Source organism: Lutra lutra, chromosome 9, assembly GCF_902655055.1.
Source record: "Lutra lutra chromosome 9, mLutLut1.2, whole genome shotgun sequence".
Classification (NCBI taxonomy): domain Eukaryota; kingdom Metazoa; phylum Chordata; class Mammalia; order Carnivora; family Mustelidae; genus Lutra; species Lutra lutra.
In genome coordinates, this window is record NC_062286.1 from 100,033,175 (window position 1) to 100,054,356 (window position 21,182).

A 21,182-nucleotide genomic window follows, 5' to 3' on the forward strand; every position below is an offset into this window, starting at 1 on the left:
CCACCGACTGGGGAAAAATATTGTAAAAGAACACATCTAATAAGTGATGTGAAAGAAGCCTATCTAAAAAGGTTACATACTATATAATTTCAACTATATGATATTGTGGAAAAGCAAAATAATGAACATTGTAAAAAGAAAATCAGTGGTTTGGTTTGCTTTTTCAACATTCCCCTGGCAATTCAGGGTCTTTTCTGGTTCCATACAAATTTTATGATTGTTTGTTCCAGCTCTGTGAAAAATGCAATGGTATCTTGATAGGGATTGCACTGAAAGTGTAGATTGCTCTGGGTAGCATAGTCATTTTAATAATGTTGATTCTTCCCAATCCATGACCATGGAATGTTTTTTCCACCTCTTTGTGTCTTCCTCCATTTCTTCCGTAAGTGTTTGGTGGTTGTGATGAGCACTGGGTGTTATACACAACTAATGAATCATTGAACACTACATTAAAAACTAATGATGTCTATATGTTGACTAACTAAAGATAATAAAAAAAAATTTAATAATGTAAAAAAAAATCAGTGGTTGCCAGAGATTGGAGGGTTGGGAGGGAAGGATGAATAGGCAGAACACATATGATTTTCAGGGAGTGAAAATACTCTGTGTGATACCATAATGATGGATACATGTCATTATCCACTCATCCAAACCCATAGAATATATGACATTAGAGTGAACCATGATACAAATTAGGGCTTGGGTAATTATGATGTGTCAATGTAGGTTCATCAATTGTAGCAAATGTACCACTCTGATGGGGCATGTTGATAATGGAGGAAGCTATGTGTGCATGGCAGGGAAGCAAGGAGTAAACAGGAAATTTCTCTAACTTCCCCTCAATTTTGCTGTGAACATAAAACTTTTTAACAAACATTAAACATTTTTATCTAAAGAAAAAAGTATTTTAAAACAAAAAATAAAAACAAGGTACTTTGATGAAGACAGGAAATATGGATATTGGGTACGTGTATTAGTTTTCTATTGCTATAAGAACAAATTACCACAATTTCTGCTGGCATAACATTAAAAAAACAGTGGGTCTCCCATGTATGTCATGGAGGTTCACTCCATTAGACAAGACACTCTTCTATATATCTTTCCTGGGTAATTCCATCTCTATTTTTGGTTTCTGTTGAGATGACTGAGGAGATCCATAAGTCACAAATGTAATCTTTTTCAGAGAGCCCTATGTATGACTAAATTCTGTACTCTTGTTTTTCCTCTGAAACACTAGCAAAAGTTTGTCCAGCTATACTTTGACTTCTCTCCAGAGTATACATTTTTAATAGTGGACCTTCCAATTTTGGTGTCTTTTGCAATCTGGATAGGCTAAGAATTTCCCAAATTTCAAGTCTTTGGTTCCTTTTATTTAATAAAATTCTTTTTTTTTTCTATCTCTCATTGTCTTCTCAGCAAGAAGGAACTGAGCTTCACTTTCAATACGTTGCTTGGAAATCTCTTCAGCTACATACTAAATTCATCACTTACAAGTTCTGCTTTTCTGCTTCCCACACAACTGCAGAAGAAAAGTCAGCTAAGTTTTCTGTCACTATGTAACAAGGATCTCCTTTCCTCCAGTTTCCAATACCATTTCCTTCTGATCCTTTATCAGAAGTACCTTTAATGTTCATATTTTTATGTTCTGCTTATGACAATATTCCTTAAGACAATACATGTTTTCTCTATCATGTTCCTCACTTCCTCATGAGCCCTCTCACAGGCAAAGTCTTTAACATCCATATTTGTCTGTTCAAGGCAATTTTGACTTCTTCTATCACAGTCCTCACAAATTTTCCAGCCTTTATCCATCACCCCAATTCCAAAGGCCACTTCCACATTTTTAGGTTCTGTTACAGCAGCACCCCATTTCAAGTACTAAAATGTATATTAATTTCCCATTGTTGCTGCAATTAATTAGCACAAATGTAGTGGCTTAAAACACAAATTTACTCTCTCACAATTCTGATGGTGAGGAAGTCAGAATAGTTGCATTCCTTCTGGAGGCTTCAGGGTGGGATCTATGCCTTGCCTTTTTCAGCTTCCCAAGGCTGCCTGCATTCCTTGGGACTGTAGCCCCCTTCCTCACATCATTCTAACCTCTTGCTTCCATCACATTTCTAACTACTAACTGTCTCCTCTTATAAGAACCTTTGTGATTATAGTGAGCTCATCCAGATAACCCAGAATAATCTCCCCATCCCAAGATTCTTAACTTAATCACATATGCAAAATGCCTTTCACCACATAAAGTTATATACTCATAGTTTCCAGGGATTAGGAGGTAGACATCTTCAATGGATCGTCACTCAGACAACCACAATGCTTTCGTGGTGAATATGTGACACTATGTATTTGCCAAAACCCATAACACTCACAGCACAGAGATAAACTTTAATGTATACACATTTTTAAAAATTATTTAGGATGGTCAAGAGATACCAAGATGGAGTACAGAATGTGATATAACAATTAACTGCCACAAATATATGAAGCAACCTCACTATACGGAGAGTGGAGGGAAAAGATGCTTATGTAAGTAGCTTTGGAATCCAAAAAGGAACCAGGGCTCCTTGAAAAGATGGCTGATTCTAGGACTGGGTTATAAAACAGTATAAGATAACCTGGAGCATCTTTTGTACCATAAGAAAGTAAGAAAATGCTTTTTAAAAAATCCCCACAATGATAAGCATCTGTGAAAGGGACACAGGAGCCAACTGAAACAACTTGTGACGGTCAAAGCTAAAATAATTTGAAAGAAAAAATAAATAGCATTGGATTATAGCCAAAAGTATAAAAAAATAAAGTCCATACTGATATAAATAAATGATTGCATAAATGAAAATAAAAGTAGAATAGACAAATCTCTGTGCAGAAGAATTCTGAATAATCTTGTAGACAGTCTGTCCTCAAGGAAATGGAGCTTAATTGCACCCTCCTTGAGTGAGGGCTACACACAGTGACTTCCTTCTAAAGAGGGAAAAGAGGACCTTCACTGTGGAGAGACCTGACAAACACTACATCAGTCAGGTGATCAAGGTTCACATCAAGAGTGACAGGCAATTTTGATAGCATGCACCCTTAAGATGATGTGAAAAAAAAAAAATGGCACTTTATCTCTGCGGTCTTTCTCCCAAGAACATATCACCCCAGGCTAATTCTGAGGGAGAACAATCAGACATATCCCAATGGAGGGGTATCCAACACCTTATCAGGACTTCTCAAAACTGTCAAGATCATCAAAAACAAGGAAAGCCTGACAAACTACACTGTTAAGAAAAGCCTAAGGAGACATGAGAACTAAATGTAAATGATGTGGGATCCTCGAATAGAAAAAGGACATTAGGTTAAAACTAAGAAAATCTGTCTTGTTAATTTTAGTCATTCTAACTGGTGTAAGGTGGTATCTTGTGTGGTTTTGATTTTGTATTTCCCTGATGACAAGTGATATGGAGCATTTTTTCATGTGTCTGTTGGCCATTCTCCATTTGGAGAAGTGTCTATTCCTGTCCTCTGCCCATTTCTTGACTAGATTATTTGTTTTTTTGGGTGTTGATTTGTTAAGTTCTTTATAGATCTTGGATACCAGACCTTTATCTGTTATGTCATTTGCAAATATCTTCTCCCATTCCATAGGTTGCCTTTTAGTTTTGTTGACTGTATCCCTTGCAGTTAAGAAGCTTTTTATCTTGATGGAGTACCTTAGTTCATATTTGCATTTGTTTCCCTTGCCTTTAGAGATGTGTCTTAAAAGAAGTTGCGGCAGTTCCTCAGGATGTTAAAAATAGAGCTACCCTATCACCCAGCAATTGCACTACTGGTATTTACCCCAAAGATACAGATGTAGTGAAAAGAAGGTGCACTTGCACCTCAATGTTCATAGCAGCAATGTCCACAATAGCCAAACTGTGGAAGGAGACAAGATGCCCTTCAACAGATAAATGGATAAAGAAGATGTGGTTCATATATACAATAAAATATTAATCAGCCAGCAGAAAAGATGAATACCTACCATTTACATCAACATGGATTGACCTGGAGGGTATTATGCTAAGTGAAATAAGTCAATCAGAGAAAGGCAATTATCACATGGTTTCACTCATGTGTGGAACATAAGGAATAGTGCAGAGGTCAATAGAGAAAGGGAGGGAAAACTGAATGGGAAGAAATCAGAGAGGGAGACAAACCATAAGAGACTCTTGACTCTGGGAAATAAACTGTGGGGGGATGGGGTAACTGGGTGATGGACATTAAGGAGGGCATGTGATGTGAAGAGCATTGGTTGTTATAGCCAAACTAATGAATCATGAACACTACACCAAAAACCAGTGATGCACTACTATATTTTGGCTATTTGAATTTAAATTTTTTTTTAAATGAAAAAAAGAAACCTAGGAAAATCTGAGTAAACTAGGACTTCAGTTAGTAACAATGCATATGCTTTTTTAAAAAAGAAAAAAATTTACTAGAAAAATAAAGGGAGCCATTAAAGTGTTTAGATTGGGGAAAACACCATGATAATCCTGGGGCTTTGGGAAAACAGTGTGGTTGGACTAGAAGAGGAAATGGCTAGAGTCCAAGAAATCATCTGAAATCCACTGCAGTCAGCTAGGTCAGCTGAATGGTGATGGCCTTGACCAGGGTCCCTGTGAACAGTCAGGAGGCTATGAATCCCTGGATTTTGCCCCAGCACACCAAGTATCATTATGCAATCCACACCTCACTTTGCTCCTTCCCAGGATACCAGGCTCCTTGCTTAGATGGGTTAAAATCACTCTGGATTCAAGCTCAAGACAAAGTATCAAGGCAAACAGTCAAAACACAAACTCCAATCTCTCAGAGGTCTGTGGTTTTATGAACTTGGAAACCCGGTCTCAAAACATGCTGTAAAAAAAAGACCATGAGGTCTTCTTGAATAGCTAAAACTTCAAGCAGATAACCTGAGATTTCACCCCAACTCTCAAATCCTCTGGCTTGTACCATTGTCTTTAAATACTGTTCTTCATCCCTGTCATAAAATATATCTGAGGCTGTTTCCTTTTTTTTTTTAATTTTTTATTTTTTCAGCATAACAGTATTCATTATTTTTGCACCACACCCCTTCAAAATTCTCAGCTCGTTTTTTCAGAGTCATAGTCTCTCATGGTTCACCTCCCTTCCAATTTCCCTCAACCTCCCTTCTCCTCCTCCATCTCCCCTTGTCCTCCATGCTATTTGTTACTGAGGCTGTTTCTGAAAGAGATTTAAAAACCCAGCAAAGCAAGTTTTGGTCGAACTTTGGCTTTTGCATTCAGCTCCCCAGCAGAAATCCAGGTCAGTCAATCAGAATGCAATTTGTTGAAAGCCTGCCCTTTGGACACAAGCATCAGCCAACATAGGGAGAAAGGAAAGAAATACAAGGCATGATGGTGGCGCCTTGCATTTATAGAATGGAGCAGCCAGACACTTGGCTGAGATAGGATATTTTGAAGTAAACATATGAAATTGAGCAGTTTCCTGGTTTCTGTCAACCGAAGATTAGGAGCCAGAAGTTAATGCAGGCATTTTTTCCCTCCACAAATGAATGCAGTGTTCGGAAAGCTCTTTGTAAAGCTGGATGGTTGTGATTTATGGACAGCACTCCCTACACCTAGAAAAGAGAGAGATCAGATCATTGGGCATAAAGTGCTAATAATCTCCAGGTCAAGAAATACACAAGCCCCTCCCCAACAAAGAAACAATACTCATGTAACAGAAACAGATCAGCAATTGAATGAATATGCTTACATGGCAGGGTGAGAGGGGAAGAAATGGTGAACTGGTGGTTGTTTGGGGGGGTTTTTATTTTGTTTGGTTGTTTTGTTTTTCTGTTTTGATTTGTCTTATTTAATTCTTCTTGTTTGTCTAACCAAATTCTAAGCCCCTTGAGGGATGGCCCCATAGATTTTATGCATCATCACCGCAACCCAAGCATAGATATTGTCCTAGAAGCGTTCCACAAACCTTTCTCATTAATGACCAAGAAGGCTCAATTTGACCATTTACAGGACACAAAGACTTTGCCAACAGCTTCCCTGCAGGACAAGCAGAGTGTCTGTCCCTTGGGTCTAGGTGAAGAAACAAGGAACAAAGGAAAGTCGTTAGACCAAGGATTTCTCTTCAAGTAACCAGCCAACAGCCCCAGGTAGCCCTGTTCCTTCCCTTGTCCAGGAAAGCACACTTTGCCCAAGCCCAGATGGCCTCATCCTGTTCAACCCTCATATGGTTTGTTTGTAGCTCATGGAGCCAATTATCACAGAAATACAGAGGAAGGGGCTGAAGCTGTTTCAGTTTGATGTGACACAGACTGTGACATCTTTGACCATTCTCTTTAAAACAGAAAAAAAATTACCTGCATCTGAGTATTAATAGTTACAAAATAATCATATATTTCCCCAACAAAAGGGAACAAAACAGCAGGCAAAATGTAGACACATTTCTGGTTCATCTCTCTTCTGTTTTGGTTCAAAAAGCAGCCCTGAACCTTCCCACCTACACTTCCAGTATCTGGCCTGTAAGAAGAAACTTGTCTCTGTGCTACAGCAATTTTACTGATAGAGGATTAACTGTTGCTAAAGATAAGGACATCCATCAGTGTAGTGGAAGAACCCTTCTGTTTGCCAAAGTCCAGGGACTGTAAGAAAGACACCACTTATGTCTTCATGTAAATGACTCTGTCTAATGCTTCCCACCACAAATTCCTAGAACAAGGCAGCTCTTGCACATCATAGCAGGATAGTGAGATCTCTAGAAGATTCTATGATGTAACCTCCCCTACAAGCCAGGATCTCTTTAGTGCATAAACCAGTTCTTAAAAAATTTGTATGCATTGCAACTGTGACTATTTGCCCCCAAAACTCCCCATCCACATCCGTTCATGGCTGCCTGACTCATGGCTGAGAGAGAGTGCCATGGCCCCTGCATTGGGACAGAGGTCTCACTGATGTTATTTTATATACTGGAGGTTCCTGGTCTCCTCCAGATAAATTTCTTCCTTTGGCTAGCTTCTGCTTGGAGGACCTGGAGGCATTTTGTTTTATCATCCTGAGGACTCCTCTTTACTCTTCAGTTTACATGAACCAGGACCAATGATAAAAATATTTTTGTATTAATTAACTAATTAATTAATTAATGATACACAAATGTGGTCACATATAGAAAATGTGTGGCATGGCTCTGAAACATAGGCATGGCTTCTGGAGATTTCTGTTTTCAGTAACAGCAGACTAGCTAATTCAGACAAAACTTCCCAAATAAAAACTATCTTCTTAAAAGCACCAATATGCGTGAGTGCTGTGAAATGTGTAAACCTGGCGATTTACAGACCTGTACCCCTCGGGCTATAATTATATGTTAATTTAAAAATTTAAAATTTTTTTTTAAAACACCAATATGCAAGCAAGAAACAGGAAGGGGTGGTCCTTGTTTGCTTCCTCTGGTGTGATTAGCAGGTGTTAATGACATAAAACCCTCAGCAGAGGGTTTAGTTCTCCACAAAGAAAGGAAGGGAGTGAAGGAATTCACACAATAGCAGCTTCATTGGGTTTGGAGTCACTGCATCACTGCAGTAGAGTACAAAGGAGTGACAGATTGGCACAATGGGTGAATATGAGTCATCAAGGAAAGTTAAATCATGTAAAACCCTGCTTAAGAGACTCGCCTGCTTTAGAAAGCCTTCCCTCCAAAATGCTCAAAATGTTCATGACATAAAAGTTGCCTTGACATTTAAAGGTATACATGAAAAATGCATTTATATGAAATGTCATATTCTCAGAGAATTCTGGATAAATGAGGTGTTACAGTGTTCATGGTTTTCTTAAATCAGTGAATACAAATTATATGCTGAACAATTTACAGAATGCTCACCATAGTAATGACCTGAGCATCAGACTGAGAATCCCTGTGAATCTCCCAGTGACAGCTCCTACTCCACATATATCAAAGGACATTTAGCGGTTAACCACAGGTTAAGCAACCTGCAGGACAGAGCCCTTGGGAGTTACCCTCCAAGCCCTCCGCTGGCAAAATGCACACAAACCCAACACTTTGCATGGGAAAGGTGAAGTTCCCTAGACCTACGCAGGGCACTCATCCACCCAATTCAAGTAGGTTGGGGACACTACAAAGGCACACTTATAAAACTGCTCCCACCTGCACATAGGCACAAGGAGTTGTTGTGGTGGTGTCTCTTCTTACTTTCTGCTTGGCCCTTACTGACCTAAGCTTATAGGTATAGACTTGGGATTATACTTTGTCTCCATGGAGCATCTCCTGACTGATGCCTCCTCAGTCACCCACCCAGTTAAGAGGATACCACCTTTTTAAGACACCATGCCCATGATTCTGTAAAGAAGATAGAAACTGATGAATCAACCAAAGTGGGTAAGGGATTAGCAAGCATCAACACAAACAATTTTAGTCCACTTTGCTTAAAGATTATAAGGTTAATGGTTCATTTTGTTCTTATAAAGAGTTTGGTACAACCCCTCAGTCAGTCCAATCTGCTTATCCCCTGTAATGTCCCCCAAAGCTGGCTACTTCCATTCCAGGTCATGTTATTTGGTCCTTGGACTCTTCCAATGGTCTCCCAATGCATTTCCCTGCTTCCACTCTTCTTCTCACAGCCCAACCTCCACTCAGCACCCAGAGATCTTTTAAAGCAGAAATTAGGCCAATCACTCCCCTGCTTTAAGCCTCCCAAAGGCTTCCCATTGCTTAGAATGAAATCCCAACTTTTGCTGTGGCCTAAAATTCCCTACCTGATCTGACCCTGCCTGCTCTTGACACATCTCCTACCATTCCCTCCCTCATTCACACTCTTCCAGCCATGTTGTCCTCCTTTCCAGGAAGGACTTGGACACATCAAACTAAACTAAATTCACCATTTATTTCTTCACTGAACTGTCACCTCCTCAAAGAGACCCTCAATGGCCAGTCTAGCCAAAAATAGTACCTTCTGACCACACCACCCTCTATAACATATCTTTTTCTGTTTACTCTGTAGCATAAGATAGTTCCAGTAATTACCTTGCTTATCTGACTTTTACTTGTTTTGTTGGTTGCTTACTCTCTCTTCCTAGAATATAATTCTTCGGGACCTTGTCTATCTTGTTCAGTCCTCTGTATCACTAACATCCAGAACAGCGCTTGGCATATCCGAGGACAGTTTAATAAATATTTATTGAATAAATCAACCAATATTTAAGACCCCAGGAGAAATGTCATTTGAGCAGTTGCATTAACCGCCATTTTGTTTTGGTTCAAGAGGATAAACCGAGCCATTATTGGCTTAAGGTTTATTAGAGTATCTATTAATAGTTTACTGAACTGGGTCAAATCTGGGGGGAAAGAAATCAAAGACTCAAACTCAAAGCTCTTCTCATTTCTCTCTTCTTCTGTAGACTACTTCCTTCCAAAATCTGAACTTGCTTAAACATTTAAGTACACCATTTGGTGGCCAGACCTAAGTAGGTGGCACCAGGTTAATTACAGCTAAATGCTTTTCTTTTCCTTGGCACCGGCTAGCCAGTGGGTTCTCAAAACTTCAGCATCGTCACTAAGTGAAAACAGCAAGTCAAGAGAAGACAAATACCATATGATTTACTCATTATGTGAAACTAAGGGGAAAAAAAAAACCAGTGAACAAAGAGGAAACAGGAAAAGAGAAAAAACAAAAAAAAGTGACTCTTATGATAGAGAACAAACTGGTGGTTGCCAGAGGGGAGGAGGGTGGATGGGTGAAATGGGTCAAGGGGATTAAGGGTACACTTATCATGGGGTGCCTGGATGGCTCAGTCAGTTAAGCATCTGACTCTTGATTTTGGCTCAAGTCATCATCTCAGGATCTCAAGATCATGGGATTGAGTCCCATGTCAGGCTCCTCACTCAGCAAGGAGTCTGCTGGAGATTCTTTCTCTCCCTCCTCCTCTACCCTTCCCACTGGTTTCCTACTCTCCCTCTCTCAAATAAAAAAAAGATTTTTTAAAGAGTATACTTATCATAATGAGCACCAAGTAGCACATCTGATTGTTGAATCACTATATTGTACACCTGAAACACTGTATGTTAATTATACACGAATTCTTAAAAAGAGGAAAGAAATAATTTGAGATCATTGCAATCACCTGGAGGGCTTGTTGAAACACTGCCGGTCCTGATGGTTTACTGGAATGATTCGTAACAGCTCATGAGAGCCGATGGTTAAATTTTCAGGAATATTGCAAGCCAATTGTGAAACACAGCTCTCACTAAAAAAATAATCATGAAAATGTATAATTAAAATTATGTCTTAAAAAAAACTACATGAAAAGTATTTTCTACATGTTTCTATTATGTCTGCTCTGGAGGACATCTATGTACTATTGTCTCTATAGGAAGGAACACAGGGTATGTGGAAAAGCTGCTGTACCTTATTTCCTAGTTCTTTGTTCATGTGTCATGTTGCTTGGAAATTGTCCATTGTGGAAGTACTTATACCATACAGTAGGCAAATGTTACCTGTCTGGACTTGGATATCTTATTGATTGTCTAGACTTAGAAAGTGATGGAGAAAGCTAAAAATACAGATTAGGGGCACCTCAGTGGCCCAGTCATTTAAGTGTCTGGCCTTTGGCTCAGGTCATGATCCCAAGGTCTTAGGATCAAACCCCCACATCAGACTCGCCTGTTCTGCAGGAACCTGCTTCTCCTTCACCCTTGCCTGCTGCTCCCCCTACTTGTGCTCTATCTTCACTCTGTCAAAAAAATAAATTAAAAAATCTTTAAAACAGGATCCTAGGATCAGGCCTCTCATCGGGCTCCCTGCTTGGTGGGGAGCCTGCTTCTCCCTCTCCCTCTCCACTCCCCCTGCTTGTGCTCTCTCTCTTTCTGACAAATAAATAAATAAAATCTTTTTGAAAATACAGATTAAACTTATATGTATGTCAACCTGTAGCTATTACATTGTGAACAGTAAAAAAAAAATTTTTGAGGAAATAGTCTTCCAGTATTTGAAACTACTATCTGACTTAGCAAAGAAGTTACTTATGTCCTTGACAAAGAGATGACATTCTGACATACATCTTCCTTTGTTTGGCTTTGATCTTACCCTGTAATGTAACAAAATACCAACAAACATTCATGTTAGAAATATACTCATTCATTAATTGCAACCATAGGTTGTCTCTGATATCAAAGTTTGACCAAAGCCAATGAAAGTATTCTGTGAAAATCAATTTCCTACATGAATGTTATAATAAAGAGTATTAAATATTTTATTATTCATAAATTATGTGCTACATAGTCTATGTACCAGTTAAATTTATAACAAACATGTGTACATAACTATTTTTTTTTCCAGCGAGCCAGTTGGTAAACAATTGCCTGCACACACCAGCTGGACCCCACCCCTGGAACTCCAGATTCAGCAGGACTAAGGAGAAGCCCAAGAATTTGCATTTCTAAAAAATTCCCCAGAAATGCTAACCCTGCTATTTTGGAGACCACTCTCAGAGAACGAGAACTTCTGACTTAAAAGAAAAGGAGGCTTAAAACCCTGATGAATTATCACCTCACACCTGTCAGAATGACTCTCATCAAAATGATGAGAGATAACAAGTGTTAGGGAGCATGTGGAGAAAAGGGAACCCTCATGCATTATTGGTGGGAATAGAAATTGGTGCAGCCACTGTGGAAAACAGTTTGGAGGTACCCTCCAAAATTAAAAATAGAACTATCGTATGATCCAGTAATTCCACTTCTGGGTATATAACTGAAGGAAATGAAATTAATATCTGGAAGACATTTCTGTACTCCATGTTCATTGCAGCATTATCCACTACAGCCAGGACATGAAAACAACCTAAGTATCCATCAACAAAGAAATTGATTAAAAATGTGATTTTAAAAATGTGTGTGCCTGTAATATTATTCAGCCATATAAAAGAAGGAAATCCTGCCATTTGCAATGAATGGATACCTCAAAGGCATTATGCTAAGTGAAATAAGTCAGACAGAGAGTGACAAATATTACAGGATCTCATTTACATGTAGAATCTGAAAGAGAGAGAGAAAGCTGATTTCATAGAAACAGAGACTAGAATGGTGATCTCCAGGGGTCATGTGGAGGAGAAAAATGGGTATTGTAGGCCAAAGGGTACAAATTTTTGTTACAACAAGAATGAATTCTGAAGACCTAATACACAGCATGGGGACTACAGTTAACCATACAGTGCTATGTATCTGAAAGTTGCTGAGTGTAGACCTTAAGCATTCTCACCACATACACACAAATGAGAGTTAACTGGTGTGTTACTCATCTTGACCTTGGCAACCATCCCACCATTACAGCAAATCATCATTGTATATGTTAAACGTATACCATTATATTTGTCCATAAGTCTTCGATAAAATTAAAAGAAATTGTGATGCATTATAACACAAACATATATAATACACACTGAATTTGAAAGATTTAGTTCAAAATGTAATGTAAAATATCTCAATAAGTTTTATACTGGTTTCATGTTGAAATGGCATTTTGTATATAATGAATTAAAATATATTATTAACATTAAGAATTTTAAAAAAAAGAAGCTTCCATCACGTGTCCTCCTACTGATGGTAGACTACTCACTGCATTTGGTCACCAGACAAGTTATGAAACAAATACTGAATTCTATTGCCAAAAACACTACAAGTTCATTCAAAAAGTCAGTATTTGCTCAATAGATGATAAATCTTGAAAAGCACTAACTCCATCTAGCCAGTGGTCAGCTCTGCTGAGGGAGGGAGGGAGCTCCAAGACTCAATCAATAGATTCCCCTATTAGTCTGCCATGTCACCAAAACTCCCACTATCAGAATCAATCCAGAAAGGCTTTGTAAAGTGCAAATCCTTTGTCTGGGAAGGTGGAGACAGTAACCAGCGGAATAACTCTCCTATACAAAACCATCTGCTTTGTACCCAGATTAAAGCCAGACATCCCTCCTTCCAATCTCATTTTCACCTGCTTCTTGTAGAAACTGGTTCCTTCAGATACCTTGTTCTCCTTTATTTACACCTCAGGCTCATACAAATACATTAACCATAACACTGGTGTTCAGTGCAGGTCTCTGAAGGTGCATGGCCTGAGTTAGAATTCCAGCTCAGCTTTGTGAGGTTGGGCTAGTTACATGACCTCCCTGTGCCTCAGTTTCTTCATGGAAATGGAAATAATACCAATATCTACTGTTTATGGTTGTTTTGAGAATTGAGTGAATTTAAGTATTATTGACTACTTATAGGGTGCTTAGAACAGGATCTGGCAGGTGTGTGTTTACTAGATCAATCAACATTTTTGTCATCGATCTGATCATTTTATACTATTACAACTTATATTATTTTAATAATAGAATATAATTCATGTGTGAATACATCATGAACACAAGACCCAAAATAGTGACCATAATTTACATCTACCCACATGCTCCTCCCCCCCATTCATTCCTCTACCTCTCCACAATTGTTGTAACCACAGGTTTCACATCTACTTTATTTTACATACGGTTTTAACACATATGTATTTCTAAAAGTATGTTGTTTCATTTTAGTTGTTATTAATTTTATTAAAAGTGTGTCATGATGCAAACAGTTTTGAGGCTTTTTTAAAGCTCAATATTACATTGTTGTGTATAGTTGCAGGTTTTTTAACTTTAATCAAATTTTAAAATCTTTATTTTCAACTGCATTACACTGAAAGCATTCCTCATGTTTTTGTGTAGCTGTATTTTTGATTAACTGTTTAGCACAGTCTGTAGTGGGTTCTATCACTCCGAGCCAATGCTCTATAAATGCCCAAGTTTGGAAAGGTGTCCACAATGGGAGGACTCGACTGGAAATTAGGCAAGCTTCCGGTGCTTGCCCTCTTACAGAAAAGAACAGTTTGAATGGAAGAGATTCACTGGGTTTTTGTCCTTTCTATCTTACTCCTCCACTTAGATCTGGGAAATCTGTGTGAGGGGTTGTCACCCATAGAAGAGCTACTGGACAAAATGACCCTCCACCCTGACACCAGCAGACCTCGAGCTTCTCACCCTCACTACAGGTTCCCACTCAGCCCATGCTCCTGGCACAGACAGTGTCTTGCTGACCCTGTTCCAGAGAGGGCCCGAGGACAGTCGGTGCTGAGGAGAGGCAGGGAGGGCAGGAGACAGCTAGGGAGCTGCACAGGGGAGCCTGCATACAGCACACAAAAGCCTCCTGGTCCCAAGAAGAATGAGGCATGGGAAGAAGGTGGAGATGGTGTAAGGACAAACACTCATCCATCATAGGTTCACGATGAACTCAAAATGAACCAAGGAAGAAAAGGCAGTGGTTAGATTTATTCTGACAACATCCCAAAATGTATCTGGAAAGACATCTTTCATAGCACCTCTAGAATCACAAACTACCTGAAAACACTCTTAATCTTTCAAGCCAAGATGATGGGAGAAATTCAGATAATACATTTTGGACCTCTACGGGTCTTTTGGTAGAGATATCAAACAATCCCTGGGACTCCTTAGGGCCAGGGAAAACAGCTCTGCACCCTAGATACCTCCTCAGAAGCTCATCATCTGCCTGTCCCTGCATTTCTCCAAGGAAATTGACCCTGAGGACACAGTGATTCACCGTGTACAGGCTAGGGGACAAGACTGGCTCCTTCCTGTATTATGTTGGATTTTTGAAGAACTGACCTGTTGTATTTTTAAGTGTTCTCTGAGCCTTCCATCAGGAGTCCCTCCAAAGGCAAATATTAGCACCCCTGGGTGGTATAGGACAGGGTCTCTAAATGTCAAAATGGTAAGAGGAAGTGGAGAGAGGCAAGATGGGCAGGAGAGAAGTTTGGGCTGGACCCTAAGTAAAGGAAGGACAACAAAAATTCCAGTGGAAGGACCTCCTGCAAGATTATACCCTCCTTTCCAGGCTCATCATGTCTGCTGGATTCTACCCAAATTCAGCACCTGCAAGAGAGGAGGCAGGAGACTTCCATCAATGACCCCATGACCTCAGGCAGCTCAGTGAAGCATGGGTTGGACCAGCTAGCTTATCTCTTATCAACTCTTTCTATGATTTTGTGTCTAAAGCCAAATTCATTACCCATGCATGCACACACACACACACACTCACACACACTCTTCAGATTCTTTATTTCTATTCAAAACATCAACATTAATGAACTCCTGGGCTCTCAAATTCTGTTGTTCTCACTATTTCTCTACTTACCTCAGCATCCATCCCATTGACTGGATTATAGCAATAATGATGATAATGATAATAATGATTGCTTTTATAGTAACAATATATGCACTGTGTCTCTATTAGCAATATACACAATTATATAGTATTTGTGTGTAATATCATATTATTAAATATATTATACACAATATATACTATATAATAATATATTTTTTAAATAACACATGTTGTAATGGTAGTATTTATTATAATAATTACATATATAATTATTTATAATACATACTATATAGACACTATAATGTATATACTGCTTAATATATACTTTATATTCCATATTATATATATGTTCCATATTTTATATATCTATATTAGAATATATATATTCTACACAAGCCATGTGTAATATAATAATAGCAGTTTTGACATTGCACTTACTATGTATTATGTTGTAACATACACTTATTGACACATTTTACCCTCACTACTACCCTACTTTTTTTTTAATTTGTTAAATTATTTTTTTTTAATTTTTTATTTTTTCAGCGTAACAGTATTCATTATTTTTGCACCACACCCAATGCTCCATGCAATCCGTGCCCTCTCCAATACCCACCACCTGGATGCCCCAACCTCCCACCTCCTGCCCCTTCAAAACCCTCAGATTGTTTTTCAGAGTCCATAGTCTCTCATGGTTCACCTCCCCTTCCAATTTCCCTCAACTCCCTTCTCCTCTCCATCTCCCCATGTCCTCCATGTTATTTGTTATGCTCCACAAATAAGTGAAACCATATGATAATTGACTTTCTCTGCTTGACTTATTTCACTCAGCATAATCTCTTCCAGTCCTGTCCATGTTGCTACAAAAGTTGGGTATTCATCCTTTCTGCTGGAGGCATAATACTCCATAGTGTATATGGACCACATCTTCCTTATCCATTCGTCTGTTGAAGGGCATCTTGGTTCTTTCCACAGTTTGGTGACCGTGGCCATTGCTGCTATAAACATTGGGGTACAGAAGGCCCTTCTTTTCACTACATCTGTATCTTTGGGGTAAATACCCAGTAGTGCAATTAAAACCACATTGTGATACCACCTTACACCAGTTAGAATGGCCAAAATTAGCAAGACAGGAAACAACATGTGTTGGAGAGGATGTGGAGAAAGGGGAACCCTCTTACACTGTTGGTGGGAATGCAAGTTGGTGCAGCCACTTTGGAGAACAGTGTGGAGATTCCTCAAGAAATTAAAAATAGAGCTTCCCTATGACCCTGCCATTGCACTACTACCCTACTTTTACTGCAGTTTTACAGATGAAGAAGTGAAGGCACAACTAGGATTTGCCCAAGGTCATGTAAACAGCAAGTGGCAGAGCCAGGACTTAAACTCTGGTGGTGCAATTCTAGCATCCTGGGCCCCTACTTCAGGGGATGTCCCACTAGGGTCCTTCTTCTCTAGTCTGTGTTCAGATACTGAAACAGCCCTTCCCCCAGCTTCCTCCCAGCCATCTTCCACCATGGCCAGACCGAGTCCCTGATCTGACCCTGTCCCTCCCCCCAAGGCACTGAAGCTTCTCTGCATGCTGAACCAATAGCTGCTCCAGCATTACAGTGTCCCCTCTCCACTTCTCACCCTACCCTCCAAGCTGCTGTCACCCTTCTTATTTGCCCTGCAGTGGATGACTCTCCTTCCATGCACATCTGGACTGCTGACATCCCGGGGTCCTCCCTTGTACCCCATGCTCCCCATTGTTCCTCCATGCTCCTTGTTGGACTCAGCAACAGTGGCAGTTCCTACATCCCCACAGTCAGCCAGACCCTGACTGGGATTCATTCACTCATTCATTCATTCATTCATTCCTCCTTCCCTCTTTCCCTCCTTCCTTCCTCTTTCTCCCTTTCTCCCTCTCCTTCCTTCCTTCCTTCCTCCTTCCTTTTAAGTTTTTATTTAGATTCCAGTTAGTTGACATGCAATGTAATATTAGTTACAGGTTTACAATTTAGTGATTCAGCACTTATATACAATACCTGATGTTCATCACAAGGGCTCTCCTTAATACTCATCATCCATTTAACCTGTCCCCTGACCCCTCTCCCCACTGGTAACCATCAGTTTGTTCCCTGTAGTTAAGAGTCTGTTTCTTGATTTGTCTCTCTCTTCTCTCCCTATGTTCCTACTCTGTCCCCGGCTAGACTCTGCACCTACACTGCCCCGCAGCCATGCCAACATGGCCAAAGCCAAACCCACACTTCCCTGCAAAGTTGTACCTCCCCTGATTTCTCTGCCTTCCACTGGAAACCCCACTGTCCACTTGTGCCCCAAATGGAAACCTCAGAATCATACCTGACCATTCCCACTCTCTCACTTTCTACATCTAAGAGAGGAGATTCTCTCCCATCTCGCTTTGCCTGGTGCATTCCCCACGTGTCCCTGGATAGCTTTGTGTACAGTACAAGTCTAGCTACACCCTATTTTGTGGAAACCCTCCAAAAGCCCCCTGCGGACCATAGTCTGAACTGTTAAGCAGACTGACAAGACTTTCACTGTAAGCTTGTTCTCTGGATCTCTCCCATCACTCCCTTCTTTAAACTTTATACTCAAATAATACTTTTCCTGAACATCCCTATCTTCCTATCTTTATTCAGACTATTCCCTTCACCAGGAAAAGCCCCCAGTTGCCTAATTAATGTCATATATCCATGTTGCCTCCATGTTACCCTCCTCCAGGCAACCTTCCTTGACCTCCACTAGTCCTTCTTCTGTCTTCTTAAATGACTCTGTGCACACCTCCTAAATCACATTGTCCTTGCCACACTGCAGTTTATATCCAGTTCACATGAGATTCTAGAGTGTATCTCCCATGACATGAACTTTGGTGAGCTTTGTTCAAGCTGTACCATGGCCCCACACCTTCCTGATTGCCCTTCCTGATCAAAAGCCCATAGTTCTGGGATTCTAAAGCAACTTGTGAGTTCCCCCATCTCTTGTCCTTGCTCAAGCCCTCTCTCTTTCTCTTTATTGCATTCTTCAAGGAACATACCCAATGCCACTCTTTTAGGGACTATCTTGTTGTTCATAACCAGGTATAACCTCTCACTTCTTTTAACAAAGAAGGACAGAGAGACACAGTCCTGGAGGAGCAGAGGAGAGAAATAGAAGAAGAAAGGAGAAAAGAAGAGAGTTTGCATGAAAGGGGGATCAAGAGAGTGATCTCAGAGTATGAGCCAATGACAGAGGAGCAAGGAGGGAATTTCCAAAAATTCCTATAGGTTAAGCATTAGATCCCCATTGACATTCTTTGGCAGATACCTGCAAAGATTGGGATTACATTTTTTTAATTATGTTTGTTTGCTAGACTGTGCTTCTTTGAATGTGACAAAGTATTGGGACTGGATCATGGAAAGTCCTGGATCTTATATGGGTTACATAATAAAATAAAAATTACCCCCATGTTGTCACGTATACTGTGACATTGTCCCTGTCTACACATATGTGTATGTGTGTGTGTGTGTGTGTGTGTGTGTGTGCAGCTGGTGTGTATGTGGGGGTATGTGCAGGCATTGAGCTTTGGGGACCCCATTCTATCCCTCAATGCTTTTGATGGGGAGTGTGGAGGGGTGACATGACAGGTAATCAGCTCTGCTTCTGGACTACAGGTTGTCCACTGCTGGTTAATCAGCACCTAGGCCCCACTGAGGATGATTATTGCTTATCAGATTTCTAGGCATCAGGCTGTGTTTGCTCATTTGCATGACCTCCTCTGTCTGCCCCAAACCAAACAAACAGTAGCTTTTGATGGAAGTCTACATTTTATTTTTCAAAATTCAGGAGAATGTCCCAAAGTGATGCTGGTAGGAAGATGAGGAAACAGTGCAAAATTCATTCCCATATGCCTTCCACAGGAAACCCAATGACAAATGTGTTTTAATGAATATGTGTGGAGCCACAAGGGAGGAGAATGACACACAGAAGCAAGTGGTAACTTTCTTCTTGTTGGCTCTCTCTCCATGTCCTCCCACTTGGAATTGCCACCTTCTAGAGACCCATGTGCAGCCTCCCTGACACATGATATCCCCTAGGACTTCTAGTCCATTCTCTCTAACCCCACTCCTACTGTCATGCCACCTCTGCTTTAAAGTGAGATTACACTGTACACAGCCCTGCAACAAATATGAAAGGAGACTCTTCTTGAGTAGGAAAGAAAAACCAAAAACACAGGACTAGAAATGAACAGTGAAAATCTCCAGAAACAGGACTAGAAATGAACAGGGAAAATCTCCAGAAATAATGACAAAACAAGGAATAAAATACATACCTACCAATAATTACTCTGAATGTAAATGGACTAAATGTCCCAAACAAAAGACATATGGTGTCAAGATGGGTTAAAAAAAAAAAACAAAAAACAAGACCCATCTATATGGGTCTGCCTGCAAGAAACTCATTTTAGACCTAAAGACACTGTAGATAGAAAGTGAGGGGATGGATAAACATCAATCATGCAAATGGGTGTCTAAAGAAAGCCAGAATAGTAATACTTCTGTCAGACAAACTAGATTTTATTTATTTTTTTGACTTGTATTCCTTCTTTTTTTGTTAATTTCAATTAGCCAACATATGGTACAACATGGGGGGGTGGGGAGATATGGTAACTGGGTGATGGGCACTAAGGAGGGCACATGTTGTGGTGAACACTGGGTGTTATACACAACTAATGAATCACTGAACATTACATCAAACTAGATTTTAAACCAAAAACAAGAGAGGAGGAAGGGCACTATATCATAATAAAGGGACCAATCCAACAAGAAGATCTAACAATTATAAATGTCTATGCCCCCAACTTGGGAGCAATCATCCAACTATATAAAATAAGACAGGGGCACCTAAGTAGCTCAGTCATTAAGTGTCTGCCTTCAGCTCAGGTCACAATCCCAGGGTCCTGGGATTGAGCCCTGCATCAGGCTCCCTGCTCAGCAGGAAGCCTGCTTCTCCACTGTCTCTCTCACTGTTCCCTCTCTCACTGTCTCTCTCTCTCTCTCCCTCTCTCTATCAAATAAATAAATAAAATCTTTAAATAATAATAATAACAAACATAAAGGAACTCATTAACAATAGTACAATAAAAGTAGGGGACTTTAACACCCCATTTACATCAATGCGCAGATCATCTAAGCAGAAAACCAAGAAAAAAAATGGTTTTGAATGATATACTGGGCCAGATGGACTTTACAGATATATTCAAAACATTTCATTGTAAAGCAGCAGAATACACATTCTTTTTGAGTATACATGGGACGTTCTCTAGAATAGATCACATATTAGGTCACAAATCAGGCCCCAACAAGTACAAAAAGACAGATCATACAGTGCATATTTTCCAACCACAACATTATGAAACTTGAAGTCAATCACAAGAAAAAATTTGGAAAGACCACAAAAGCATGGGGGTTAAAAACATCCTATTAAAGAATTAAAACATCTTATTAAAGAATAAAAGGGTCAACCAGGAAATTAAAGAAGAAATTTAAAAATACATGGAAACAAATGAAGATGAAAACATGATATGCTCCAAAACTTTGGGGATGCTGCAAAGGCAGCCATAAAGGGGAATTATAGAGCAATACAGGCCTATCTTAAGAAGCAAGAAAAATCTCACATATGCAACCTAACCTTACACCTAAAGGAGCTAGAAAAATAATAACTTATGAAGCCTAAAACCAGAAGCAGCAGAAGGGAAATAATAAAGATTAGAGCATAAATAAATGATACAGAAACAAACAAACAAAAAACCCCAGCAGAACATATCAATGAAATCAGGAGATGGTTCTTTGAAAAAATTAATAAAATTGATAAACCCCTAGCCAGACTTATCAAGAAGAAAAAATAAAGGACCCAAATAAGTAAAGTCAGAATAAGAGAGGTGAGATAACCAACACCACAAAAATACAAAATTATAAGAGAATATTATG

At 39.6% G+C, this 21,182-nt stretch overlaps 1 long non-coding RNA gene across 1 annotated transcript in view; it reads right to left on the reverse strand.

Moving 5' to 3' along the window:
- Positions 1–8,486: 8,486 nt before the first annotated feature.
- Positions 8,487–21,182, reverse strand: part of LOC125110063 (uncharacterized) — a 47,251-nt gene continuing 34,555 nt past the window's right edge. Inside the window, exons 4-5 of the long non-coding RNA XR_007130439.1 lie at positions 10,143–10,265; positions 8,487–8,669 (exon numbers count right to left, since the gene is read on the reverse strand). This is a non-coding gene — a long non-coding RNA (uncharacterized LOC125110063). The remainder of the gene's footprint in view (positions 8,670–10,142; positions 10,266–21,182) is intronic.